The sequence below is a fragment of the Choloepus didactylus genome, chromosome 8 (assembly GCF_015220235.1).
Source record: "Choloepus didactylus isolate mChoDid1 chromosome 8, mChoDid1.pri, whole genome shotgun sequence".
In the NCBI taxonomy this organism is placed as follows: Eukaryota; Metazoa; Chordata; class Mammalia; order Pilosa; family Megalonychidae; genus Choloepus; species Choloepus didactylus.
In genome coordinates, this window is record NC_051314.1 from 136,447,884 (window position 1) to 136,462,119 (window position 14,236).

The 14,236-nt window shown below is 39.8% G+C and overlaps 1 pseudogene; it reads left to right on the forward strand.

Annotated features, from left to right (window-relative positions):
• The first annotated feature begins 244 nt into the window (after positions 1 to 244).
• LOC119542951 lies at positions 245 to 6,955 on the forward strand (annotated as a pseudogene).
• Positions 6,956 to 14,236: the final 7,281 nt, after the last annotated feature.

A 14,236-nucleotide genomic window follows, 5' to 3' on the forward strand; every position in this document is an offset into this window, starting at 1 on the left:
AGACTTCTCTTGACCAGTTCTCTAAATCATGAGCTTGAAACCTGTGAGGAGACGTCTTCAGGAATTACTCAAGTTTGATAAAAATTATTTCCCATTATAACTCCCACTTGACATTTTGTGGTCCTCTTTGGAATCAAGATAAATAATCGCTGTTTGAGAACGTTGTTGATTATATCATTGTTTAATGCTGATTTTTTTTTCTGACCTAAGGTAATAATCATTCTTATATTCACATTTGAGAAACATGGGTGACGTCTTTGGTTTTGCCATCACTGGATCTGTGATCTTTGGCAAGTTGCCAAATGTGAGAATAAAATTAAGTTTAGCTTTCACACAAGGTGATATGGAAAAGGGGAAATGCAGACTCAGGTGTAGAAACTCCTGAAATAGCCTCATAATTTGTTATCAAACTAGCTCAAATTGGCTCTGCGGTTAAATAACAAAGGAAAGAGGCCATGTAAGCATAGCAGTGGTGTCAGTGCTTTACATGGGCATAATAGTTATAGTCAGGGGTGGAGACTTGTTTCAAATGTTTCAAATTTGCATGGGTTAGTTAGACCTGTCAAATAGGCTGTAACCTCTGGAGCATCCAGCCAATGGAGAAACAGTGGAGGGACTTGCGTGTTAGGTTTAGGGAATAAACGGTGCTGTGTTCTACTGTTCCATGTGCCAACCACCGTATTTCAGTTGCGAGTCCGTTCTTCAAGATCGTGAATAAAATCTTTTCTTCTCCACAGTTGGATGAGTTTTATTCCTTTTCAGATATAGCGCTTGTTCTCACACCAATGTCCTCTGGGTTTTTGATTATAACATCTAAAGAATAAAGGAGTTGGGTAGATATTAATAATGATGGTTACTATCTTTGAGGAATTAGTGTGTGCCAGGCACTAAGTGATGTGCTTTATTTCCACTAACTCATTTAATCAACATCCTCATCCCATAAGGTAGATACTGTTGATAGCCCCATTTCTTACTTGGGGAACTGACGCTTAGAGAGTAAGCAATATGCTCTAGGCCCACCCTAGTAGTTACTGGCAGAGGCGGGACTTGAAACCATACCCTCTGACTCCAAAACACATTTCTTCAACCATTATACTAACCTGCTTCCCCACTTAAATAGCCATCAAGGTCCCATATATTTCTCAAACTGTGTTGCACTGTGGTGTTACAGAAATAGATAACAGACGCGAACCATCGGTTCTTGAAAACAAGTAAAGAACAGGAACTTGAAACATTTGATTTCTAGATGAATACTGTGGATATTTAAAGTCAGGGAATGTTAACCTAGCATCTCTCTGCACTTGGGAAATAAAAAGATCACTAACTGCTGCATCTATTCAGAATTCATATTTTGGAAAGATATTTTCTTACTTAATTTAAATAATTCCAGCTTTAAAGAAAATACTAGATGTGCCATGGCACTGTTAGGCATGCATAAAACCATTTAAAATTTACCACACTTATTTTGTAGATAAAGACATGAAGTGTAAAGATTTTAAGTAAGTTGTTCTAAACCACAGGGCTGGGAAGTGGTGGGACCAAGACTGAAGTTTATCTGGTCTAATGGCAGAGCCACATTTCACCATTGTATCTTGGATAATACCACCCAGAAAAGTCACCTATCTGTATAAATGTTTATAAAAATGAGGAAAAGTGTTGGATAAAGAGGCAATCTAGTGGAATGGACCACAAACCAGAAGATTTTGATTTGGCCTCCTGGTTTTCTCACTAACTTACTGTATGGCCTTGGAAAAGTCACTTCAGGGGGCTCAACCTCACATTTGCAAAGAAACTGATCTCTGAAGCTTTTTCCAGGTTTAAATTTAGTTTAGCTTGGTTTCCCACTAGGATAGCCCATTCCCCCTGTGAAACAGATTATAGAAATCTAACAATTATATAATCCATGGTATAATTATGCCAAGATTTTTGGCAAATTTCCTTTCTCAACAAGTTCTATTTGCTCCAGGGGAGTTGGCATAGTCTTAGCAGGTTTGGGTGCACAACCCTCATCCTTGCCCCACCCCAGAACTGCAAGAGAGAGTAAGGAAGCTGGTGAGAAATTTCTTCGATAAACACTCTCGAGGGTGTATCTGTGGAATGTTCCTCAAGTCATACAGACAAGCAGTGGGGTACCAGGCACAGAAGCCATGATTTTTGTTTGTCTATTTGCTAATCTAACACACCGCAAACTACAATTTCTCCCTTTTTAATCCTCAAATGCAAATTATGTAATTTACATAGTGTGCATGTATGTGTCTGCAAATCCTGAGACTCTACTGCCCATAACACACAGTTCTATTTAGACATCAGCATTTTCTTAGTCATCCTCCAGAGCTATTCTCAAACTGCTTGTGGCAGACACAAATTGTGCAGACAACAAATAGGGGCAGGAAACTTTTGATGAATGAGCAAATTAAGAAAGGAATGGATTATGGGCAAGAGAGCTGTGAACTGAAATGCTGCACACACAGATAATGTCTCTATTAAAAACAACATGATGATATTAGTATCAGAGTTATTATTTTAGGACAACCAGAAGCAGTTACATGTCATGGGAGTTAATGACTTATGATGAAAAAGAAATTGCTCAGAAGTTGCATGAATTAATCCCAAACACAGGTTAGCAAGATATGACAATTAGGATACGAGACAGGGGTGTTGGTCCATCAGGTTCTGCTCTTTTCTCCTTGACATTTGGGTTCTACTGAGAAAGACTTTGGGGAAAAGTCCTTAGGAACAAGAGTACTTGTGGTCCTACGCCTTGGAGAATCTCACAGTGCTGTTACGGAGTGAATTTGCCAATAAAGGAGTTTAGCTATGGGAAACTTCAACATATGCCTCACATCAAGGGTTTCTGTGCTGTTGATTGTTACTCAAAATCACATTGCAGTCTTTGCTACAGTAGCCAAAATTGAGACCCTACATCCAAATGTGTGAGGTCTTTGCTTGAACAGGTCCCCGGGGTTGTCAATTTTCCTACTTGCTAGGGATATTTCCCTCATTTTGTTAATGAAAAAATTGAGGTGCAGTGAAATCAAAGAACATTCTCTATTTCTTCTCCTTAGCATTTCTTTACTAGGTAACCGTCAGGGACAGAGCCGAGACAGACCTCAAGTTTGTGAGAGATGGTGCACGCCTTAACTGCCCACTTAGTGATCATAAGTATGATTTTCTCAGGCTGCTACCACGTTCGCTGAGAAGGATCCCAACTACCTACACACGTGGAGTGAATCTGAACACCCTTGTCCTTGGGTGAACTGCAAGGCTTGTGAATTCGAAAGGACCTGGGACTTGAAAATTGCCTTTCTCTGCTACAGACTACGGATAGATCCAAAGTAAAATTAAGAAAAACAATAAGCCTTAGGAATAAAAGTCAAAAGAGAAAACACATTTTGTGAATGTAGTCATTGTTCTTCCCTCACCAGGAACATGTACTGGCCTTAGAATCCTGATTAGATTAATATACTTTAAAATGTCATTACATTTTGGGGAATTGGAGGAAGCAAATAATATCTTTCACAGTCACCGCCAAGTATGGCAAAATTACTTCCCCCACCTTCCATCTAACAGAGACTTTCTTGACTCTGTTTAATACCTAATGATAATTGCAGGATGTATACAGCACTTATTATGCCAAGGAATGATCTAAGCACTTGATGTTTATTAATGGATTTAATCCTCAAAACATCTCCCCAGGGTAGGTAATGTTATCTCCATTTTGTAGATGAGGAAATCAAGGTATGAGAAGCTTCATTTCTTCCTCAGGGTCACACAACTAGCAAGGGCAGAGCCAGGATCTGACACAGGCAGTCTGGCTCCAGCAAACAAACCTGTGCCAGTGTGGATGTATTATGTCCCCCAAAATGCCATGTTCTTTAATTCAATCTTGCGGGGGCAGATGTATTAGCGTTGAACAGGTTGGAATCTTTGGATTAGATTGTTTCCATGGAGATGTGACCCACCCAACTGGGGGTAATATGACTAATTAGATTATTTCCATGGCGGTGTGGCCCCATCCATTCAACATGGGTCTTGATTAGTTTATTGGAGCCCTATAAGAGCTTAGACAGAAGGAGATCAGTGCTGCTGCAGCTGAGAGAGACATTTTGAAGATGGCTGTTGAAAGCAGACTCTTGCTGACACTTTGGAGATACTAGCCCCGAGTTTGCCCTGAGAAGCTAAGCCTACAGATGTGTTGGAGAACACCATTTTGAAATGCAACCTGGGATCAGCAGACGCCAGCCATGTGCCTTCCCAGCTAACAGAGGTTTTCCGGACACCAATGGCCTTTTTCCAGTGAACATATACTCAGTTTATGTCTTGGTTTGGATACTTTTATGGCTGTAGAACTGTAAATTTGTAACCAAATAAAACCCTTTTATAAAAGCCAATCCATTTCTGGTATTTTGCATCAAGGCAGCATTAGCAAACCAGAACAATTCTAATACTCAGGTAGGGGTCAACTGGAATGTGTTGCTAGCAGTTTTCTTTCCGGCTTTCCAAGTGGCTTAGTATTGTGTACTTATAAGCCTAATGAGGTTCTTTTATTTTTTGTTTCCCTTTTCTAGTTTTTAAAGAAATTCTCATTTGAAAGAAGCCTCTTTTCTCTCATTTTCTGTAATTACAGACAAAATATTCATCTTGGGGAAACATGTTCTGGGTGACAAAAGTACTGAGAAAGTCATTGGAAATGTTAAGTCCAAATGCAAATCCCTTTGGGCTATTGAAGTGGGTTTTATTTTCCAATAGACAGGGCTTTGATCATTAACCCCAAGAAAAATCAAAACACTAGAAAATCTTCTGACATATACACAATGACCAGGACAATATAACACAAGATTATAGCTTGTGTCAAATTATCCTGAGTTCTCCAAAAACAGGATGCAGTCTGGAGTCTGAAATCACACAACAAAATTGCTCCATTCCCCCAGTGAATTAGTGACAATTCATTACTTAAATAACTTCCTCTATTTCATAGATTACCCTCCATCTTGGTTACCCATTCCATAGAAGGTTGTGCTGGTTTGAATCTATTACGTATCTCAGAAAAGCCATGTTCTTTTAATCCAATCTTGTGGGGGCAGACCTATTGTGAGTGAGACTTTTGATTAGGTTGTTTCCATAGAGATGTGACCCACCTGAGTCAGGGTTAGTCTTGATCCTCTACTGGAGCTGTTTAAGAGAGCTCACAGAGAGAGAGAGCTCAGAGAAGCTAAGACATGTAATCCAGAGTTTGCTCCCAGGAGAAACAAGCAAGGACCCACAGGAGCTAAGACAGAAGCCCAGAGGCATTTTGGAGAAAGCCACTGAAACCAGAAGCTAAACCCAGAGAGAAGGTTCAGCAGAAATAGCCATGTCCCTTCCCATGTGACAGAGGAAACTTGGATGCCATTGGTCTTTCCTCAGAGAAGGTATCCACCTCTTGATCCTTTAATTTGGACATTTTCATGGCCTTAGAACTGTAAGTATATGAACTAATAAACCCCCATTGTAAAAGTCAATCCATTTCTGGCATATTGCATTCTAGCAGCTTTAGCAAACCAGAACAAACGTGTTACCTCATTTTGATTTATCTAATGTAAGAGTTGGCATCAGTGGTTGAAAACAGAGGACTAGAGGGTGCGGGCTGGCAGGAGATGAACCAACATGCAGTGTGTGGGGCTAGGACACTGACAGGTGACACTGCAGTAGAGATGATGAGGCCTAGGCCTCACCAGAGGCGACTTTAAGAAAAATGGCCCTATCAGCCCAGCAGATACCCAGATGGTTCAACTCCATTAGATTGAGTAGCTTCATTAATGCTACACAACTCAACAAACATTTTCTGAGATCAGCATGGCTCTTCTGCTAAGCCTCTGATGTCTTCTGACAATTGCATACTCCAGTGGGGATTTTAGACTTACAGGACCTCCTCCTTATGGAATAGCTTCCAGTACCAATTCGAGTGGGCAAGAGAATAATTCTGCCCAAAGTGCTCAGCTTCCTTCCATGAATGAACAGTCACAGAAGACATGAGGGACACCCAACTTTGATTCAGAGCTGTCTTTAGAAAAACTGGAAGATTTGCCTCCGTTGTCCCCATTGCAACCAATTTCCAAGAAGAGGCTGTTCAAATTATTGCAGATCCTCTGTTACCCCAGTTTTAGTCACACTTCAAGACATTCTGGATCATTCTGAGACTCTGCAGGAGTTAGTGGTTCTAGGGGTGGATTTGCCCAAGATAGAAAAACATCCTGATGCAGCCAACCAACTTCTGAGACTGGAATTCGAGAATTTGAGAAAATACTACTGCTTCTTAAAGATTTGGGTATAGAGCGTGACCAACTGTGAGCATTCCTGCCTAAAAGGTATGCCATTTTCTCTGAAGACCTTGAAAACCTTAAGACCAGGGTGGCTTACCTACAGTCAAAAAATTTCAGTAAGGAAATAGTGCACAGATAGTCAGAAATGCACCATTTTTGCTGAGTTTTTCAGTGGAAAGGCTGGATAACTTGAACATAATGTGAAGAAGACTAGAGATCTGGTAGTTCATCTCCCAAGACTACTACTGGAAGTCTAGAGCCCGTGAAAGAAAATATGAAGGTTTATTGTCTTGAACTTGGTTTTAAATGCAATGAAATTCAATATAAGATCAGCAGAATCCGAATTGTTAACTGCAAATAAAAGGAAACTTACTGAGACTTTTGATTATCTGCACAACGTGATGAGAACTCCTCACCACATCATCGTCAAGTTCCCACAGGTTTTTAATACAAAGTTGTATAAAGTCAAAGACAAACATTTATGTCTTTCCTATTTAGAAAGAGCATAGTATGATCCAGCAAAACCTAACTACATCTCTTTAGACAAATTAGTATCTAATTCTGATGAAGTATTTTGTGAAGAGATTGCCAAAGTCTCAGTACAGGACTTTTGAAAAATTCTTAAAAACTCTTCAGTTTTTGATGAAAGTTAAAACGTAATAATGTAAAGTGAAAGGATATGTGAATAAATAAATATATTTTAAATAATTTTTTAAAAACACAGAGGACTAGAGGCATAAAGGAAAAAGATACCTGAGTATCAAGGATTGAAGTTGGTGGCTTAAAGTGGACCAATTAGTCACTGCAAAGGAAAACCAGTCTTCCTGATTTTACCAATCATAGCTTTTCAATTTGTGTTACCTGTATGAGTCTCTAAGTACCCACAGAGAAAGGACATATTGATTTGCACAATGCCTATCAACTCACGAATAGCTAGGTTCTTTGAACTGTGTATTGTTTCTCATTAGGCACATTAGAAAAAGTGCCTAACACTCTAAGGATATTAGAACTAAGAACTGTAGCAGTGCATGATGAAGTCATGTTGTTGAGATGGAAACCAAAAAAAGTTAATGGAATGAACTTTAAAGCAAATGATGCTTGGAGCTAAGGATCCACTTATTCTTATGTTCTATGGATTATTGAATAAAGAAACCTAGGTGTTTGGATGTGCATAATAAATGTGGTAAAATACTGGGAAAATACCTTTACGTGTAGAATATGACTCTTCATCACTTCCTATACAAAAGTACAAAACTTGGCAGCTTTGCCATCCAGCCACATACTTACAAATTCTACTTCCTAATATACTAAATTTGTCTTTGGACCCAAGACCCAAGAAAGGACTATATTGAAGTTTATTCTCAGTTGCATGGATGATGATATCATCTTGGCTCACACAAATGAGAATGGATAAAATAAAAAGATAAGGCTCAGTTTATGGTTAAAAGAACACACACATACACACATAAGGGCCCTTCTTTAAGGAATTCAAAAACACACAATTCCTCCCAAAGTAGTTAAATTTAGGACATGATTTTTTTTCTGTAATAGGAAAGAGTGACTTGTTTTGCCCTGAGTCTATTTAAAATACAATTTAATTTACACAATTGCTACTTTGCAAACACAAATGACTACATTAAGTGAGGAATAGAAGCAACAAGCAAAACCGAGGCCTCTTGGTAATAAACATTTCCTGCCTGCTCATTGCCGGCTGCCAAGGATGCACTGCCCAAGGCTGACCAGAAGGGCTGTGTTTGCAGCTATTATCTTGTGTAGAGATACACAGGTTTTAAAAATGCATCTTGAGTGGAATTAGGAAATGAAACTGTCCATATTGTCTGCCTAAAATCTGGCAAAAGATACTACCTCCCTTCTGACAAGGAGTTGACAAAGACTGGAATCTGCCCATCTAGGTTACCGAATGCACAATTTTCCAGTTACTCAAAATTTCTAACGAAGTTTTCTGGGTAGTTAAATCTGCAATCAGTCAGAGGCTTAGTGTTATAATTATGTCCGAGCTAAAAATTAAGCCCAAATTCACCTTCATATCCTTCACATGGCCAAGCAAAGCACTTGGGACATAACAGGACATGGAAGCTACACTCATAGGAAAACTGTTTAACCAGATGTGTTAATAACTAAGTGAATTGACTACAAAACCCATGCATTCATTTGTGTGTCTGATAATGAAGAAAATGTGATCCTTTGTCTTGAGATGAATCTAGCCTAATGTGGGAATTAGACCAGAAAACCAACACTAAAAATGCAAGAAAGGATTAGGTTAGACCAGTATCAGTTTCCTGGTGTGGATATTGTACTGGAGTAATGTAAATTGTTACTATTGGGGTAAACTGGATGAACAGTACCTGGGACCCCCCTCTCAATTTTTTTGCAACTTCCTGTGAATCTATAATTATTTAAAAATAAAAGGTTTTTTAAAATGCAATGTAAAAGTTAGCTCTATGAGGGTGGAATGGAGTAGAGCATCAGTAAGGATATCCAGTTGTCTTCTAAGAGAGAAGACTCTCATTCATAAAACTTATGTAAAACAAGAACAACCACACAAAGCAAAGCAAAAAGAAAGCTTTAGAGCCTCCCTTCTGTTCTAGAAGTGAAGATGGTATTGGAACTGAGTGAGTTGGCTACCAAACCCACCCCTTCATTTGTGGATCCAACCATGAATAAATTTGATCCTTTTTATCAGGCTCCTATTTGCACAGTATAGTGCTGGACTGGCAGAGAAAAACTGGGTCAGAAACATTAATTTCTTATCATGACTCTGCCACTGATTAGTCAGGTGGTGTTTTATCCACTTGGCTTTACATTTTTTGTCTGTAAACTGTGATATCCGCCAAAATACTTTTAAAATTCCACACAATGGAATTAAAAAGTTCAAATGTCCAGACTCAACTTCCTTAGCTCAGGGCTTGTGTCTGTTCACGGTTTGACTCTCCTGTGGTACCTTCCACATAGGACTTTATCATTTTTTATTGAACTCACTTTATTTAATAGACCACAATGTTTATCAACCCTGAAAGGGCCGTGCGGAACACCAACAGGTAAGCATCGTGCTCCTGTGGTGCGTAAAGCACAGAGGAGGAGCCGGTTCACACAAACCCGTGCTGGGGAGGGGTTACGTGTGAGCAGGGGTTAGAGTGAGCGGAAGTGAGTTATAAGAGGAAAGAGGAACAAGGACGCTGCAAGCAAGACTCAGTCAAGCATGAATCAAATACCTTCCTGCATCAAAGCGGGACCCACCGCTAAGGACCTGGTCGGTCAACCACGCTGTGGTTACCTTCTGAGTCAGCCTGTGTGTGCACCCAGGTATGCAGGTAGAGAGACGTGGCTCATCCAGACGGATGGCTCCACATCAAGGCAAAAGAGGAACCTTCCCATCCTCATCCCTTACCCCTCCTTCTCACACAACCCTTGAACCATTTTCATTTTGCCTTCTGGGTAAACTTTCCTGTCCATTTTAATTTCATTTCACCTATGCAAAATGTCAGTGTTTTTTTTTTTAAAGAGGCATAGACCCCGTTTGATTTGTCTCTGGACCCTGGTTTTCCGTGATTCTGCTTTGCTGAGCTCTTCGCTGCAGCAAAGTGATGCTGCTTCATTTCTACCTGATGGTATTTGCTTGGAATATTGTGGGGGGAAAATAGGTTAAGGGGATTCCTTGCTCTTTATTGGAGACAATTTCATCAAGACATGAGGGGAAAAATTTGTGATGGATATGAGAAGGCATTTGCAATATTTTTCCCTAAGGGAACAGGTTGTAAACTGCCATTCATCTAGGGCAATGGTTTCTAATCTGGGGGACTTGGATCCCTGTGTGTGTGGTGGGGGAGGAGGTATGGGGTTATTAGGGGAAGACATTTAAATCTAAATGAACAATTCTTATCACCTATAAACTAAATAATGCCTGAAATATGCCGAGTGTTTTCTAAATTTATATGAATACTGTTGTGATCAATAAAATAAAAACCTGTTTAAGAAAACAAAATTTCAGTAGCTTTTAGTCAACAAAAGAAAACAAAAATATGCCTACTACCACACAGAGTCCTACAAAGTGTTTTAGATTCCCAAAGAGTAACAACAGCTAAATCAGGAGCCTAACGAAAAATATCAGCCTGGAGGAGAAAGTAGTCAACTTTCTCTAGCTTGGAATCCCACTTGTATGAAAGTCATTACATTCTCCTGATTTGGGTTTCCTTATCCTTAAAATGAAGAGATTAATTTACAGGACTCGGGCAAGATGGCGGTATAGAGAGGAGTGGAAGCTAAGTAGTCCCCCTGGAACAACTACAAAAAACCAGAAACAGCTAGTAAATAATCCAGAATAACTGCGGGGGGACAAACGAGACCATCCATTCATCATACACCAACCTGAATTGGGAGGAATGCTCGAGAACACAGCAAAAAATCTGTAAGTAAAACCTGCGGATCCAAGTCGGGAGACCCCCTCCCCCATAGCCCGAGCTGCGGAGCCGCGTGGTGCCACGGAGAAGCTCTCTCCCAGCAAGCGAATACAGCTCAGCTGAGCTCCAACTGGGGTTTTAAGTAGCGAGTGTGAACTGCTCACTACAGGTACGCAGCCCCAAAAAACAGACAGAGGCTTTGGGTGACGACTGACCTGGGAGAGCCGGAGGGTTGCCTTGGACTGGGTCTGAAGGGGACTATCTGTTTCTTTTTTGGCTCAGTGGAGAAAGCCCCAGTCATTTTCAGTTTCCAGGGCTGTGACTCTGGGAAGGGCGGAGACAGCACAAGCAGAGAGTGAGACCATTGAAATGCTAATGACCTCCACCTGAGGGGTCTGTCTTCTCTAGGAGGAAAGGGGTGGGGCCCTTTCCATTCAGAACCAGACCCCAGAGCCTGGGGGAACACGGCCATACCTCCTCACACCAGTCAAGAATTATAGGCTAACAGGCGTCACCTGCTGGGCAGAAAAGCACAGTGACCTGAAGCATCAAAGGGTGGAGCAATTTTCTAAGACACACCCGCAGGGAAACCAGATACTGAATATTTCTTCCCTCTGGGACCTGAGCCTGTTCTGGTCTGGGAAAACCTGATTTGGATAACCAAGGAAACCATGCCTAGACAACAGAAAATTACAACCTACACTAAGAAAAACAAAGTTATGGCCCAGTCAAAGGAACAAACGTACACTTCAACTGAGATACAGGAATTTAAACAACTAATGCTAAATCAATTCAAAAAGTTTAGAGAAGATATTGCAAAAGAGATAGAGGCTGTAAAGGAAGCACTGGACATGTATACGGCAGAAATCAAAAGTTCAAAAAACCTACTAGTAGAATCTATGGAAATGAAAGGCACAACACAAGAGATGAAAGACACAATGGAAACATACAACAGCAGATCTCAAGAGGCAGAAGAAAACACTCAGGAACTGGAGAACAAAACACCTGAAAGCCTACACGCAAAGGAGCAGATGGAGAAAAGAATGAAAAAATATCAGCAACGTCTCCGGGAACTCAAGGATGAAACAAAGTACAATAATGTACGTATCATTGGTGTCCCAGAAGGAGAAGAGAAGGGAAAGGGGGCAGAAGCAATAATAGAGGAAATAATTAATGAAAATTTCCCATCTCTTATGAAAGACATAAAATTACAGATCCAAGAAGCGCAGTGTACTCCAAACAGAAGACATAAGAATAGGCCTACGCCAAGACACTTAATAATCAGATTATCAAATGTCAAAGACAAAGAAAGAATCCTGGAAGCAGCAAGAGAAAAGCGATCCATAACATACAAAGGAAGCTTAATAAGACTATGTGCAGATCTCTCAGCAGAAACCATGGAGGCAAGAAGGAAGTGGTGTGATATATTTAAGATACTGAAAGAGAAAAACCATCAACCAAGAATCCTATATCCAGCAAAGCTGTCCTTCAAATATAAGGGAGAGCTCAAAATATTTTCTGACAAGCAGACAATGAGAGACTTTGTGAACAAGACACCTGCCCTACAGGAAATACTAAAGGGAGCACTACAGGGTGATAGAAGACAGGAGTGTGTGGTTTGGAACACAATTTTGGGAGATGGTAGCACAACAATGTAAGTACACTGAACAAAGGTAACTATGAATACGGTTGAGAGAGAAAGATGGGGAGCATGTGAGACACCACAAGAAAGGAGGAAAGATAACAACTGGGACTGTGTAACTTGGTGAAATCTAGAGTATTCAACAAATGTGATAAAATGTACAAATATGTTCTTTTACGAGGGAGAATAAGCAAATGTCAACCTTGCAAGGTGTTAAAAATGGGGAGGCATTGGGGGAGGGATGCAATTAGCATAAACTAGAGACTGTAACTAATAGAATCATTGTATTATGCTTCCTTTAATGTAACAAAGGTGATATACCAAGGTGAATGCAGATAAGAGGGGGGGATAGGGGAGGCATGTTAGACACTTGACATTGGTGGTATTGTCTGATTCTTTATTCTACTTTGATTTAAGGTTATTTTTCCTTTTGCTGCTTCCTAGCTGTCTTTTTTTTTGTTTCCTCTTTCTTTTGCCTCTCTACCTTCTTTGACTCTCCCTCCTGCCTTGTGGAAGAAATGTAAATGCTCTTGCTTAGTATGAGCAGAATGTTCAATTAGGATGAACTTAAATGTTTGGAAATGAACAGGGGTGTCGGTAGCAAGATTTGAGAATAACTAACAGCGCCGAATGGTGTGTGAATGAGGTGGAAAGGGGAAGCTCAGAGTCATATATGTCACCAGAAGGAAAGTTGGAGGTCAAAAGATGGGACTGTATAAAACTGAATCCTATGGTGGGCAATGTCCATGATCAACTGTACAAATACTAGAAATCACTTCATGAACCAGAACAAATGTATGACAATACAATTAGAAGTCAATAATAGAGGGGCATATAGGGAAGAACTATATATCTATTACAAACTATATAGTACAGTTAGTAGTATTTCAACATTTTTTCATAAACAGTAACAAACGTACTATATCAATACTAGGAGTCAACAATTGAGGGGGGTTGGTTAGGGATAGGGGAGGTTTAGAGTTTCCTTTTCTTTTTTTCTTTTTTCATCTTTCACTCTATTTCTTGTCTGGAGTAATGGAAAGTTTCTAAAAATTGAACAAAAATTAAGTGTGATGGATGCACAGCTGTATGAGGGTACCCAGGGGCAAGTGATTGTACACTTTGGATCTTTGGATAATTGTATGGTATCTGAACAATCTCAATAAAAATGAAAAAAAAAAAGAGACATTAACTTACACGATTACTTGGCACTAAAACTTCTCTAGGGAACTTCCTATTAGGCACCTTTTCCATATATATCATTCAAATGGTGGGGAATAAGAAAAACAAAAAGAGACAGAGTATATTTTATTCCACTCTAGCGTTGATTCTTCATACCCTAGATACAGCAATTCTTATTTTCTTTTAAGATTCTGAAGTGGAATAAGTGGCAATATTGTTAGGAGACATCTGCTTTTCAGCCTGAAATGAACCTTCAACGGCTTATGACCTTGTATTAAAAGCAAGTCATAGAACCACTTATTAAAGATGATAAATTTTCCTAATATAAAAACCATTTTGATAAAGAATCGAGATAAATTTAACTCTAAAGTCAATTCATATCTAAAAACATTTATTGTTTCAAAACTAAGCAGACAGAATAATTGTGACGCCACCAGCCAAGATCAGTTTCTCACCCCCACATACCAGGAGTGGAAGACGGAGTGACAAGCATGTGTCAAACTTTCCCAGGTCTGAGTGAAAGAAACAAAATGGCAGAAAAGTCAGCAAGAGGAGATTTCAAGAGGGGAAATACATAACTATATATCACTACAGGGGAAAGCCAAAGACCCGAAGTCATAGGAAATGGCTAAACCAGGAGACAGAAGAGTATTTAGAATAATTTGACAAGCAAATCACTGCAGTTTCAAGTC